Here is a 14,350-nt window from a genome sequence, read left to right as displayed (position 1 = left end):
CACACCAACACACCTGGCTAATTTTTATATTTTTAGTAGAGACGGTGTTTCACCATATTGGCCAGGCTGGTCTTGAACTCCTGATATCAAGTGATCTGCCAGCCTTGGGCTCCCAAAGTGCATAAATGGTTCTTGAGATTTCTTTTTCTTTTTTTCTTTTTTTTTTTGAGATGGGGGAGGGTCTTGCTATGTTGCCCAGGCTAGTCTTGCACTGTTGGGTTCAGGCCATACTCCTACCTCAGCCTTGGAGTAGTTGGGATTATAGACGTGAGCTACCATGCCCAGCTCAGGATTCTTTCATTTCTAAAACCCTGTGCAGATATTGCAGAAGTAAAGTGATGATTTTTGGATGCTTATTGGAAGTCTTGTTCATGCTGGTGAATGGGGAAAAGACTTGGGTGGGGGTAGGGAGCACTGATTGGCAAGTTATTTTGTGTTTTTAAAACAAAAATCGCTCTTCAGGGTGGTGCACTATTCCCAGATTTTCTCTGGAAGCTGTGTTCCATCACCTTTCTCAGACTTCCCCACACTCCCCCTCAGGACATCAGAGGGACGGCCCCCGAATTCATTCTTGCAGCAAAGAGCCTCAAGACACTGCTCAGACCAGGAAATGAGGGACCTGTTCCTACAAATTGCTGTCAAAATGTATTCTTAATATTTGTTCTCTGGAGTCACTGTTTTGGTGACCTCAGTCCCTGGAGGCTCCTCCTGGGGGCGATAGGATGCCTTCAGAGGGGAGCTGACAGCCCTGTGTTGTGTCTGGGCTCGCGGGAGGCCATCGCTGTCTCCATTGGAGCCAGATGTTTTCCCAGCCCTTAACCTGCTGTGGTTTCTTAGCTCAACGTCTCCAGTGCGACTCTCCCACAACACCCAGCGCCATCTTGTAGACGCGCTGATGCTTCCGGACCGCGGGCGCCCCACCGGGAAGAGCGCTCCACGCTGAAGAGGAAGGAAACTTCACACTTAATTCATCAAATTCAAACTGAGCTGTGGTGAAAGGAACGGGGCGGAGTGAAAGGAACACCCACATGCCCCAGAAGACCCCGGGGCATCGCTGCCTTTCAGCTTCTTTTGCGCTTTCTGCAGCTCGTGTCACATTCCAAGGACACTCAGCTCTGCGCACATGCACAGAGGGCCGCGTCTGTCCCGGGGGCGTGTTACCTAAAACCAGGCGCTGACCTCCAGGTCAGGAACTCTTGAGTATTTAATCTCTCCGCCGTTCATGGCTACCTGGGTGGCCTCTGAAATATTACTTAATGTCTCTGGGTTCTGATTTCCTCAATTGTGTGGTACCCAGTGACCTTACGATGACATTTCACTACCTACGAAAAATGGCGCCATCTGAATGTTTAGTCTTTACCTAGAAGTATGAGAAGGGGTTTCTTGCCTGGGAATGATCCTGTGAAGCTGAGGTCACAGTTTATCTTCTCAATTAGGGCAGGGATTAGTACCACAGAAGGTCATTCGTCAAGAAAAAGGAAAGCTTCTCCCTTTCCAAAAATGCAAGTAGTGAAACTTACATTTCTCACTTTTCCCTGATTGCTCAGAACTAAATATAAAATTTAATTGGCAAGTATGTTAGCACTTATTTTTAACATATTTTCTTTTGGTCATAATTTTTAATTTTATTAACCTTACTGATTTGACAGGGTCAAATCTAAATAAATAATAATATTTTATTTATTATACAGTAAATAAATTTCTGCATAGCTTGAAGGGACCTTGTGGATTGTTAAATCCAACTATGTAGTTTACAGATTAAGCAGTTAAAGTCTGCAGAGAAGGGACAGGACTAAATGTCATCAGCTTGTTAGTTCCAAAGCTGGGTGCGAATAGCAGTTCTTCCTTCTGATTCTTAGACCAATAATTCATTCCTCCATTCCATAATGACGATTCTTAGAACGTGACCTTACCTGTAACAATAGGGACAAAGCAAGACAATTGTCTTTGAGTTTCAGGAACAGACTTTTTAGAATTAAATAGTTTCAGGTACATGTTATAGGGAATTCAGTTGATTTGTCCTGGTTAGAAAGCACTTTGTTCACACCTATACATATGACTCTAGGTTATGGGTTCTTCTGGAGTCTTCTGAACCTGCCGGGCATTTCTGACTGGATGAAAATTAACAAAAGTCCACGTTCATCCTGATGAAAATTAGCAGCAGTTCATCTTAGTTTAATTGCCACAACGTGCAGCTATGAGAGTATGTATATTTTCATTCACGTATTTGAAATATTTATGGATTGTCTGTTATATGACTAGTACTAGGGGTTCTATAAATTTACCCTATAATGTGTATGTGTTAAATATATATTATTAATATGGGTAAATGTAATATGTTTATATAGGTAAATGTAATCTATTTGGTATGTAGATACACAAATTTAGAGTATATAACAGATATGTTTCTGTATAGACATATATTTTGGAGACATTCTGTTGTCTGGCTTCTTTATATTCCCATATGTGCTCAATTTCTATATTCCCTTTCCTGATTCATTGTTTTCTTCTAGTATTGAAGTAGAATAAAGGCAACCATGTATTGTGGAGCAGGGGGTACACAGCACAATTTTCAAGGACTCATTTCTACCTCTACAACCATGCACAGCAGCCTTGCAGTTCAAATCACGAAGCTACCACCCATCTGATGACATTTTGCTGTCCTAATCGGAAAGGGTAGCTTTAGACAAAATGAACCATCTTTTGAGGGCTGAACTTGCAAATATGTTCGTGTGTGTGTGTGTGTGTGTGTGTGTGTATGTATATATATATATAAAACAATTGGATCAAAAACATGAATCAAACTAATTGGTAATTTTTTTTTCCAGAATTAGGCAAAGTGACAAGACTGAATCCTCAGGAAATATACTTAATTCTCCTTATTGGTGTTGCCTCTGAGGACATGCTGTGATGTGATGGTGTAAGAATAGTAATGTTATGTTGAAATTCTTTCAGTTCTCACTGATATGAAAAGAGTTCTAAATGTATTCCAAGTTTTGGACTGTAGTAGATTGAAATATACCAAGACCACAGAGTAATTAACTTCTCCATAGTTTGGAAAATTGATTGGAGAAGACACTAAGAATTTTGCAGATAATCTCTTTTAAAGTAATATTGTAAATATTTAAGTATGGTTAGCATACTTAAGTATGGTTAACCATACTTAAGTGTGGTTAACATAACAGTAATACCATATATTTATATGTCATCCTATCTCCAAGGAGCTCTTAGTAATTTACAAATTGTTTTTAAATACGGTTATAGCTCTCAGATTCTCTAGAAAGCAAGCAGGAACAAGTTCTATGAATACTGCTTAAATCAAGGAGTTTGAGATTCTTTGAGTGGCAAATCCAGACTCATCCAGTATGTCAGCATCTGAGTTAGATGCTCTTGGCACCCATGTCCTTCCTGTTTTGTGGTTTTCAGTGGGAGCCTAGATTCCTATTTGATCAATCTCTTCTTTCTAGCTTGCTTCCTAAACACTACCACACCACACTCCACTACATGAAGTTCGAAGCAATGTGGAATCTGTGCTGTTTTAGTGAGAGATTGAGACCTCTTTCTGTGCTCCCAGGAAATTTTGCCAAAATTGCAAACACACGGTTCTGGTGAATCTTTTTAAAATATTTGATGGTTAGCAAAGAATAATGTTTCACTGGATTTTTGAATTTTACCAATGAAGGGAGGTGATGGGGTGTAGTGGATTAGACACTTGCCTGTGATTCAGGGACCTGGGTTCTAGTCTTCAGCTCTGAGGCACTTATATAAGTTTGGCCCGGGAACTGAGCTGGGAACATGAGGACCTTCCTCGGGAGATGGGGCCTCAGGAAATGACCTTGGCTTATAAGGGAAGGTGTAACTGAGGCCTTTATTGCAGATCCTTTCTATAAAAACACAGTCTTTCCCTCTTCTCCTGTTACTATCACAGACTTTTGGAAATTTGAAATACAAGGACAGACCTAGTAATAATTGCTGCCATTCTTGAGGTCTTTACTTGTGTGCAGTCATTACTCCCTTTCATCTTACAATCTAGGTGTTAGCTCTGTGACCTTGGGCAAGTTACATAACCACTCTGGTTCTCAGTTTCATCAAATATCAAAAAGGAGGGATTTGACTAGGTATAGTGGTTTTCAAATTGGGCCCTGTGAATCTCTAAGGATCAGGGGAGAACCCTTAGGAACTAATGAGTGCATCAAAGAAACAGCTACATAGGCAGGTCTCCTCAAGCTAGCAGTCCCTTCCCTTACTCTCAATCACAGAAGCTTTGCTTTTTATCTGTGTTAAATAGTGGAGTTATTTGGAAAAAAAGCCTCTCACATTAAAAAAGTTTAGCTTTACTCGGTCAAGATGGTATAAAAAGAGACTAGATTTACCCTTCTACCTAAAACAAACACATAACATATAAAATACAGTTGTGAGCCACATAATGACATTTCAGTCAATGATGGACCACATATACTACGGTGGTCTCATAGAATGTAATGGAGCTGAAAAATTCTGATGGCTTGGTGACATCATTCATAATGTCATAGTGCAATGCATTACTCACAGGTTTGTGTTGATGCTGGTGTAAACAAACTTACTGCACTACCAGTTGCATAAAAGTCTAGCATATAAAATTATGTAGAATACATAATACTTGATAATAAACTGTTACTGGTTTATTGTAGTATACTCATTATCATTGTTTTAGAGTGTACTCCTACTTATAAAAAAAAAGTTAACTGTAAAACAGCTGGTCCTTCAGAAGGTGTTCCAGAAGAAGGCATTGTTATCATAGGACATGACAGTTCCATGCATGTTAATTGTCTTTGAAGACTTTCCAGTGGGACAAGATGTGGAGATTGAAGACTGTTGTATTGATAATCCTGACCCTGTGTAGGCCTAGGCTAATGTGTGTTTGTGTCTTAGTTTTTAACAAAAAATTTAAAAAGTAAAAGCAATACAAAAATTTTAAAATAAGTAAAGCTTATAAAATAAGAATATAAAGAAAATATTTTGGTATAGCTATACAATGTTTGTGGTCTTTTTTATTGTTTTGAGATGCAATTTCACTCTTATCACCCAGGCTGGAGTACAATGGCACGATCTTGGCTCACTGCAACCTCTGCCTCCCAGGTTCAAGTGATTCTCCTGCCTCAGCCTCCTGAGTAGCTGGGATTACAGGCATGCGCCACCACGCTCAGCTAATTTTGTATTTTTAGTGGAGACGGGATTTCTCCATGTTGGTCAGGCTGGTCTCAAACTCCCGAACTCAGGTGATCTGCCCACCTTGACCTCCCAGAATGCTGGGATTACAGGCATGAGCCACCGTGCCCGGCACAATGTTTGTGTTTTAAGCTACATGTTAATACAAAAGAAGTTAAAAAAATTTAAAAGTTTATAAAATAAAGTTACAATAAGCCAAGGTTAATTTATGATTAAAAATGAAAACTATTTAAAAAATTAACTTAGTGTAGCCTCAGTGCACAGTGTTTCTAAAGTCGATTGTAGTGTACAGTAGTGTCTGAGGCCTTCACGTTTACTCACCACTCACTGACGAAACCAGAGCAACTTCTCGTCATGCAATTTCCATTCATGGTAAGTGTCCTAACAGGTTTGCCATTTTTTATCTTTTATAAAGTATTTTTATAGTACGTTTTCTATGTTAGATATGTTTAGATACATAAATACTTACCATTGTGTTACAGTTGCCTACAGTATCCAGTACAGTGACATACTGTACAGGTTTGTAGCCTAGGAGCAATAGGTTACACCACATAGAGTAGGGATGTAGTAGGCTATATTGTCTAGGTTTGTGTAAGTACACTATGATGTTTGCACAATGATGAAATCACCTGATGACGCACTTCTCAGAAGGTATTCCCATTATCATTAAGTACTCATGACTGTAACAGTTTTCAAGACAGTGGACATTAGCCCATGCACATGAGGAAACTAACAGAGGCTAGGGAAAGAACCACCCAAAAGAGTTAGAAAGAATGACATCTGGTACTCACACTGGGCCTGGAATAGTGCCTGTTCCCACCAGTCAGACTGGAAAATCTCACAATTCGTGAAGCAATGGGTAAAATACTTAGAAAACTCTTGTCTCAGTGGAGGGAAATAGCCCTAGGCTAAACACTGCTCTAGTCCTGCCTAACAAGACTTGAAAGCAAGAACAAAAAGGACCAAACTGTATCTTTGTAATTTAATTGTATCTCAGAATAAAGCTTAAAATATTTATAGGAATATGAAAATGTCCAGTAACAAACATGGTGCAGTTTATAATGACTACAATCCAATAAAAAATTACCAGGCATGCAAAAAAGCAGGAAAATACAACCCACAATGAGGAAAAAAAATTAAAGTCAACCTATAATTTATACAGATATTAGAATTAGTAAACAAGGACATTCATTATAACTATATTCCACATGTTCAAAAAATAAAGTAGAGACATGGAAGATATTAAAAAGAGAAAAAAAGTTTACATCAAGCTTCTGGAGGTGAAAGCTATAATGTCAAAGGTGAAAAATATGTTACATGAGATTAATGGTAAATTAGACATTGCAGAAGAAAAGATTAGTGAATTTGAAGACATAGCAATAGAAACTACCAAAAATGAAACACACAGAGAAAAAAGAATTTTAAAAAATAAGCAGAGGATCAGTGAGCTATGGGACAACTTGGAGGCCTCATATATATGTAATTGGAGTATTATTAGAAGAGAAAAGAGAGAAGAACAAAAAATATTTGAAGAAATAATGGCTGAAAAATTTCCATATTTGATACAAACTATAAACCCACATGTATTAGTTTCCTTCTGTTGCTCTACCAAAAATGTAGTGGCTTAAAACAACACAAATTTATTATTGTATAGTTCTGGAGTTCAGAAGTCTGATATGGTTCTTACAAGCTAAAGTCAATATGTAAGTTCAGCATAGCTACATTCCTTTTACAGGCTCTAGAGGAGAATCTGTCCTTTGCCTGTCCTAGCCTTTCAAGGCTGCGTGCAGTCCTTGGCTTGTGTCTGCATTGCTCTAACTTCTTTTCCCACTGTGACATGTCCTTTTCAGACTCTGACCTCTTGCCACCCTCTTACAAGGACCCTTGTGATTACACTGGGTTCACTATATAAGGCTGGATACTCTTCCCATCTCAAGATCCTTAACCTAATCACACCCACAAAACTCCCTTTTGTGATGTATAGTAATGTATTCTTAGATATTATGGGTTGAAATGTGTCTCACAAAAAGATATGTTGAAGCCCTAACCTGTGGCCCTTGTGAGTGTGACCTTATTTGGAAATAGGGTCTTTGCAGATACAACTAACATAAATTAAGATGAGGCCAACCTGGAATAAAGTGAGTCCTTAATCCAATATGACTGGTGTCCTTATGAGAGAGAAGGGAAACATAAAGAGAGGAGAATACCATGTGAAATCACAGACACAGATGGGAAAATGGCAGTGTGGCAGAGGTTGGAGTTATGCTGCCAAAAGTCAAGGAATACCAAGGGCCACCAGAAGCTGGATGAGGCAAGGAAGGATCATACCCTAGAGGTTTCAGTGGGAGCCTAGCCCCACCAGCACCCTTGATGTTGGTAGTTCTAGCCTCCAGAACTACGAGAGAATAAATTTGAAAAAAAATACACAAAGGCACATCAGAATTGTCAAAAATCATCGATAAAGGAAAAATCATAAAAGCAGCCAGAGAAAAGAGGCTTAAATACAGAGGAACAAAGAAGAATAACAGCTGCTTTCTAGTCAGAAACAATGCAAATGAGAAGACAGTGGAACATCTTTAAAGTACTGAGAAAAAAGCTGTCAACCTTGAATTCTATACCTAGTAAAAATGCCCTTTGAAGATTGTTGGGAATAGGCCTCCAAAATCTGGCCATAAACTGGCGCCAAAACTGGCCATAAACAAAATCTCTGCAGCACTGTGACATGTTCGTGATGGCTGTGAGGCCCACACTGGAAAGTTGTGGGTTTACCAGAATGAGGGCAAAGAACACCTGGCCCACCCAGGGCAGAAAAACCACTTAAAGGCATTCTTAAACCACAAACAATAGCATGAGCAATCTGTGTCTTAAGGACATACTCCTGCTGCAGATAACTAGCCAAACCCATCCCTTTATTTAGGCTCATCCCTTTGTTTCCCGTAAGGAATACTTTTAGTTAATCTATAATCTATAGAAACAATGCTTATCACTGGCTTGCTGTCAGTAAATATGTGGGTAAATCTCTGTTCGAGGCTCTCAGCTCTGAAGGTTCTGAGACCCCTGATTTCCCACTCCACACCTCTATATTTCTGTGCGTGTGTCTTTAATTCCTCTAGCGCCACTGGGTTAGGGTCTCCCTGACCGAGCTGGTCTCGGCAGAAAATAAAAACAAACAGACATCTTCAGACAGAAGCTGAAAGCATTCATTACCAGCAGAACTTCACAACAAGAAATGTTAAAGTCCTTCAGACAGAGAGAAAGTGATACCAGATGGATCTACACCAAGGAATGAAGAGCACCAATGGTAATTACATGAATAAATATGGAAGAATTTATCCTTTATTGTTAATCTTTTCAAAAGAAAATTGACTGTGAAAAATAATAATGCCATTACACGTAAAATATGTAAAGGTAACGTGACAGCAGTAGCTCAAAGGCCAAAAGTGAAACATGGAAGTATGTCATTGTTAAGGTTCTTATACAATACTTAAGATGGTATAATATCACTTGAAGGTAGATTATGATAAAGAAGTATACTATATCCTAAAGCAACCACTAAAATAATAAACCAAAGATTTATAGCTAAAACATCCAATGAAGAAGATCAAATGGAATCATAAAAAATAATTAATCCAAGATGATGGCTGTATAATAGTTGCATAGGAGAATGATCTTAGAAGATATTGCTGGAGTGTTTGAGATTGAAACTTAAGAGTACATGAAACTTACTCTCAGAGAGTTAAGGAAAATATATATGTAAAGAGAGCTCACAAATTACAGAACAAATCAAGCAAAATGTGGATAGTAAGTCAATCTGAGTAAAGGATATATGGGTGTTTTTTGTCCATTCTGGCAAGTTTTCTGTAAGTTTGAAATTCTTAAAAAGAAATTACCCATTCTGGGCAAAGAACTTGGAGAGAGATTTCTCAAAAGATGATACAAATAGCCAACGAGCATATGAAAAGATGCTCAACATCGCTAATCATCAGAGAAATAAGCCATAGTGAGATATTGTCTCACACCGAATATGACTGCTATCAAAAAAACCAGAAACTAACAAGCGTTGGTGAGGATATGGAGAAATTGGAACACTTGTGCCTTGTTTGTGGGATTGTAAAATGGTGCAACTACTATGGAAAATGGTATAGAGGTTCCTCAAAAAATTAAAAATGTAATTACCGTATGATCCATCAATTCCACTTCTGGGAATATATGCAAAAGAGTTGACAGTAGAGTCTTGAAGAGATATTTGCACAGCCACGTTTATAGCAACATTATTCACAATAGCCAAGAGATGAAGAAACCTAAATAGCCATTGATAAATGAATAGATAAACAGAATGTGGCATACACATACATTAGAATATTACTCAGCCTTAAAAAGGAAGGAAATCCTGTCACATGCTGCAACATGGATGAACCTTTAGGACGTTGTGCCAAGTGAAATAAGCCAGTCATAAAAGGACAAATATTGTATGATTCTACTTATATGAGGCACTAAAATGGTCATATTATAAAAACAGAAGGTAAAATCATGGTCAGGGTCAGGAACAAAAGGGAGATTGTTGTTTAATGGGTTTAGAATTTCACATTTGCAAGATGAAGTTCTGGAGATCTATTTCACAACAATATAAATATACTTAAGAATACTGAGCTGTACACTTAAAAATGTTTAAGATGGTGAATTTTATGTGTTTTTTACCACAATAAAAATTTTTAAATAAAAAAGAAATGAACCTAAGTCAGAGAAAGAAGAGTTAGTAGATAGACTGTGGTATATCCTTACAATAAAATACTACTCATCAATAAGCAGGAATAACAATTGATACATGCAACAACATGGATAAATTTCAAAACAATCATGCTGAGTGAAAGACCAGAAAAATAGTGTATATACTGTATTATTTAATTTATATAAAATTCTAGGAAGTACAAATTATTCAACAGTGACACAAATTAAATCAATGGTTACCTAGAAATTGACAGAGTGAGGCAGGCAGGGGTGGGAGGGAGGAACTGTAAAAGGATGTAAGGAAACTTGTAGGATTATTGAATATGTTAACTCTCTTGATTGTGCTGAGGATTTCACAGGTGTAAACATAGGTCAAAACTTATCAAGTCATATACTTTAAATAGGTGCAGTTTGTTATATGTCAATTATACCTTTATAAAACTGTTCAAAAAAACCTTTTACCATTAGTCTACTTGAAATATAACTTCTCTTTCAGTTCTAAACAATGAGCAAAATTTCTAATGAGGGAACTGCTGATAGTGGTGTAAATTATTATAATCCTGTAGAAAGGAATATGGCAATATGTATCAAGATCTCTGAAAATGTTTATATGCTTTGCCCCAGAATCTCATTTTTGGTAATCTGGCCTAAAGAAATTATTGAGAAGACAAAACAAGTATTATAGGTAGCCTTACAACCTCTCCCTCTCACCTCAAATCCCTAGAAATTGGGAAAATACTGTGTTTAAAATCATGTTGGAAAGCAATAAAGGAGTCTCAGTTGGCCAAAAATTTGATGAATTTCAGAAAGCTGGAAAATAGTTGGGATCAGATTGAAGAAGGAAATCACAACCCAATACTCATGCAGGAGAGAACATCTACAAAAGTGGGCAGGGCTCTAAGGATGCTTCTAGTTCAGAGATCTGTGGCTCCCAGAGGTCTGGCAAGAAGTCCCCTGGAGCAACTGACTGGGTGATTAGTTGGTGTTCTGCAGTAGAAGAATCTAGGTTCACTGACCATCTGCACCCTCCCTCTCCTCTATTTCTTTCTTGCCCAGCAATCAGCAACCAATGTGTCTGCTTTTAGGCAGGAACAGTCAGTGAGCAGAGGCTAGATGGGGCCTTTGGTGGCTGTGACACCAGGTGAAACAATGAGCCCAACATCAGGAGACTGACTGAATGCCTGCTTTGAGGAATAGCACATTCTGTTCCTCACCCAAATCACAGTAGACAGGCTAGGGGTCACACTGCCCCGAACAGCATGTCCTGCTGTCTCCAAGTAGGCTGAAGCCATACAGAGGTTGAAATGAAAGGAATGGAAAAATATATAAAAGGAAAATGCTAACCAAAATAGAATAAATTTGGCAATGCTATTATCAGACAAAAGGAAATTCAAGGCAGATATTATTAAGAAGGCCAAAGAAAAATGTTTCAGGGTGATAGAAGGTTATGTCAATCAAACAAGCCTTAATTACTCTGACAACATAGCTTCTAAATATAGACAGCAAAACCAAATAGAAAATATAAGGATAAATGGGCTGCTCCACTATCACAATGAACTTTAACATACATGTTTTAAAAATTAATAAATCAAGTACGCTAAAGATAAATACAGATGTGTGGGATTTGAATACACAATGGATAAATTTGACATACATACGTAGTCAACAAACAGCATCCATTTTTTTTTCAAAAGCACATTAAACATTCAGAAAACAATCAATCGTATATTATAAAATATTAACAAATTTTAAAAAAAGAAATCATGTAGGCAGCATTCACTGCTCATGATTAATTAAAATTAGAAATAAGAAAAACAGCAAAAACAAAACAAAAGTCAACTATACTCTTCGAAATTAAAAAAAAATCACTTTTTTGTAATACTTGTGTTAAAGAGGAAATAAAAAACAATTTAGAAAGTACATCATGTTAGAACCAATGATATGGCCAGGACAGTACTTGGAGAGATATTTATTATCATAATTATATTTATTAGGAAAAACAAGGATGACAAAAAATAAATGAACTAATCTTTGAAATCAAGACACTGGAATACATCTGAGAAAAATAAACTAAAAGAATGTGGGGTGATGGAATTAATAAAGATAAAAGCAAGAATTAATAATGCAGAAATTTAAAAATAAGTAACAGTGGAATTACTCTGTAAAACCAAGAGCTGTTTTTTTTTTTTTTTTTTTTTTTTTTGCAAAGGCCTTTGCATTCTGGTTTGTATTCCAGGCCTTTCCCTCTGTGTCCATCCTTCCTCCTTCCAACCCCACCCCATCAACCTCAGTTACTAATGCTGAAACCCAGTGGACATCCTTTACATCTCTGCTCAGAGTCCCTGCCTCTTGTACTTAACGTATTTCATATACTTGTAGCAGGTGGCATTTATTGGTTTATTCTATTAAACGCTACACATGCCACATTAGGAAATGTGAATACAGCCTGTGGAACTGTACACACTAGAGATTGTGTACAAATCTCAGCAATCTGGACCCTTTCTGAACCTACTATCAAAAATCCAGTACTTATAAACACAGAAGAATTCCATGGACTTTCCCATTTCTTTTTTTTTTGGGAGGGGGGGACGGAGTCTTGCTCTGTCACCCAGGCTGGAGTGCAGTGGCACGATCTCAGCTCACTGCAACCTCCACCTCTCAGGTTCAAGCGATTCTCCTGCCTCAGCCTCCTGAGTAGCTGGGACTACAGGCATGTGCCACCACACCTGGTTAATTTTTGTATTTTTAATAAAGGCGGGGTTTTATCGTGTTAGCCAAGATGGTCTCAATCTCCTGACTTCATGATCTGCCAGCCTCAGCCTCCCAAAGTTCCCCATTTCTTTTGTGGGGGAGGCCCGAAGGAGGAATGTGCATTGCTTCAGTCCGAGAGGCCCTGCCAGTGTGGCCATACGTGCTGAGGTGAGGTGGGCACTCTTGCTTTTATTTTTTTCCTAGGTATGTTGTGTTTCACCTCCACTTTTTGCTCTACAAAACAATAGGCCCTAGGAACATTTGCGAAGGTCACTGTTGCATATGTGGTCACATTCCCAGCCCTTTTAGTACCAGTGAAGTACCTAGTACTTCCCACTTTGATCCCACTGATGTAGGATGGAACCTTAAATTCTAACCACTTTCTCACCCATCTGAATTAATAGTCTCATGACCTTGTATCTCCAAGGTTCTGGTAACTAATTAGCTAAAATGATTTGAATGTAGAATTCCTGGGTCTTAAAGGAGCCTGAGAAATAATCAATTTCACTGTCCTCAACTACTTTAAATCTTTGCACTAAATTTAAACAGGGACCTTTCTCACCTCCATCTTTGGAACAGTCGTACTAGTCAGGAGGCTTTTGTATAATTTTATTTTTTGTAGTGTTTGTGAATAAACCAATGGGATGTAGGAATGCTCCTAACCTGATACCGAAGTGCTTTTCTCAGGAGGTCTGTTCTCCTGGGGGGAAATCACTGATACCCAGTGCAGTATTGGGGATTGTATTTTAGTACGTAATAGAAGCACAAATGCAGTGGCTTAACCAAATAAGGCTTCACTAAAAGGCTAGGTAATAAGCAGTCTGGAGGCAGAGAAGTTGGGGGAACAACTAACCTTCCCCTTCTAACTACAGCCTGCTACTGAGAACTACCAAAAAGGACATAATAGTTGTGTGTGCAAAATGGTTTAGGCCAACTTACAATGCCTTTGATAAATATTTGTTTAATAAATACATGTTTCCAATCTTTGAAAATCAGCACTATGGTTACAGATGATCTCTTAGACCTCAGTAGGCCACTATACTGCGGATACTCTGGGAACATTTTACTATGTGGTTGGGCGTGATCTGGATACCAGATTCTCATCCTGAGTAACTTTATGTAACAGAGAATTGCTTAGAGCAGGTGTTTTACTTTAGATTCCCCTGTGAAGCAACTCTGAGACAAGGACTTGGGTGTCATTAGTTTATTTGGGAGGTGATCCCAAGAGGATAGGGAGTGGGAGGAGACAAAGAAGGGAGAAATGCAAATAAAAGGAACATTAATGGTGCGTTACCACCTATGCAGTTAGTCTTCTTGCAGGCCTTCTGAGAGTTTGGGTGGAACACACCAAGGATTGAGTTTTTCCACCAAGGAATAAGAACACCAAGGTATTCATTCACCAGCCTCCATGCCTCACTGGTTGTGAAAGCCAAGTGTGCTCCTGAGTCCAGAGAAAAACCTTACACCGAGAGAAATGCAGGGGCTTGAGGAAGGAAGGCTTGGGCCTGTCTGGGAACTGTCCAATGAAGCTTCAAATGACCTTCAAATGGGCTGAAGGAATATAGGCAGGGCCTGACCCACAGCGAGAAAGACTGGCCTGCTTGCAGTAGCAGAGCCTTTCCAAGATCATAGCAAGCCCAAGGGCTCCCCTCCTGGCAGGGCT

At 38.6% G+C, this 14,350-nt stretch overlaps 1 long non-coding RNA gene across 3 annotated transcripts in view; it reads left to right on the top strand.

Moving 5' to 3' along the window:
* Positions 1 to 453: 453 nt before the first annotated feature.
* Positions 454 to 14,350, top strand: part of LOC129528071 (uncharacterized) — a 35,738-nt gene continuing 21,841 nt past the window's right edge. Inside the window, exons 1-3 of one of the 3 annotated variants that reach the window (XR_010131676.1) lie at positions 454 to 1,185; positions 2,066 to 2,203; positions 2,829 to 2,920. This is a non-coding gene — a long non-coding RNA (uncharacterized lncRNA). Of the gene's footprint in view, positions 1,186 to 1,911; positions 2,204 to 2,828; positions 2,921 to 14,350 lie in introns of those variants that run through there. The other 2 variants (XR_010131675.1, XR_008673256.2) reach the window with 2 other exon arrangements.

The sequence above is a fragment of the Gorilla gorilla genome, chromosome 19, assembly GCF_029281585.2.
Source record: "Gorilla gorilla gorilla isolate KB3781 chromosome 19, NHGRI_mGorGor1-v2.1_pri, whole genome shotgun sequence".
NCBI classification, from domain to species: domain Eukaryota; kingdom Metazoa; phylum Chordata; class Mammalia; order Primates; family Hominidae; genus Gorilla; species Gorilla gorilla.
Note: the sequence above shows the minus strand (reverse complement) of the source record. Positions and strands in the feature narration are given on the sequence as shown.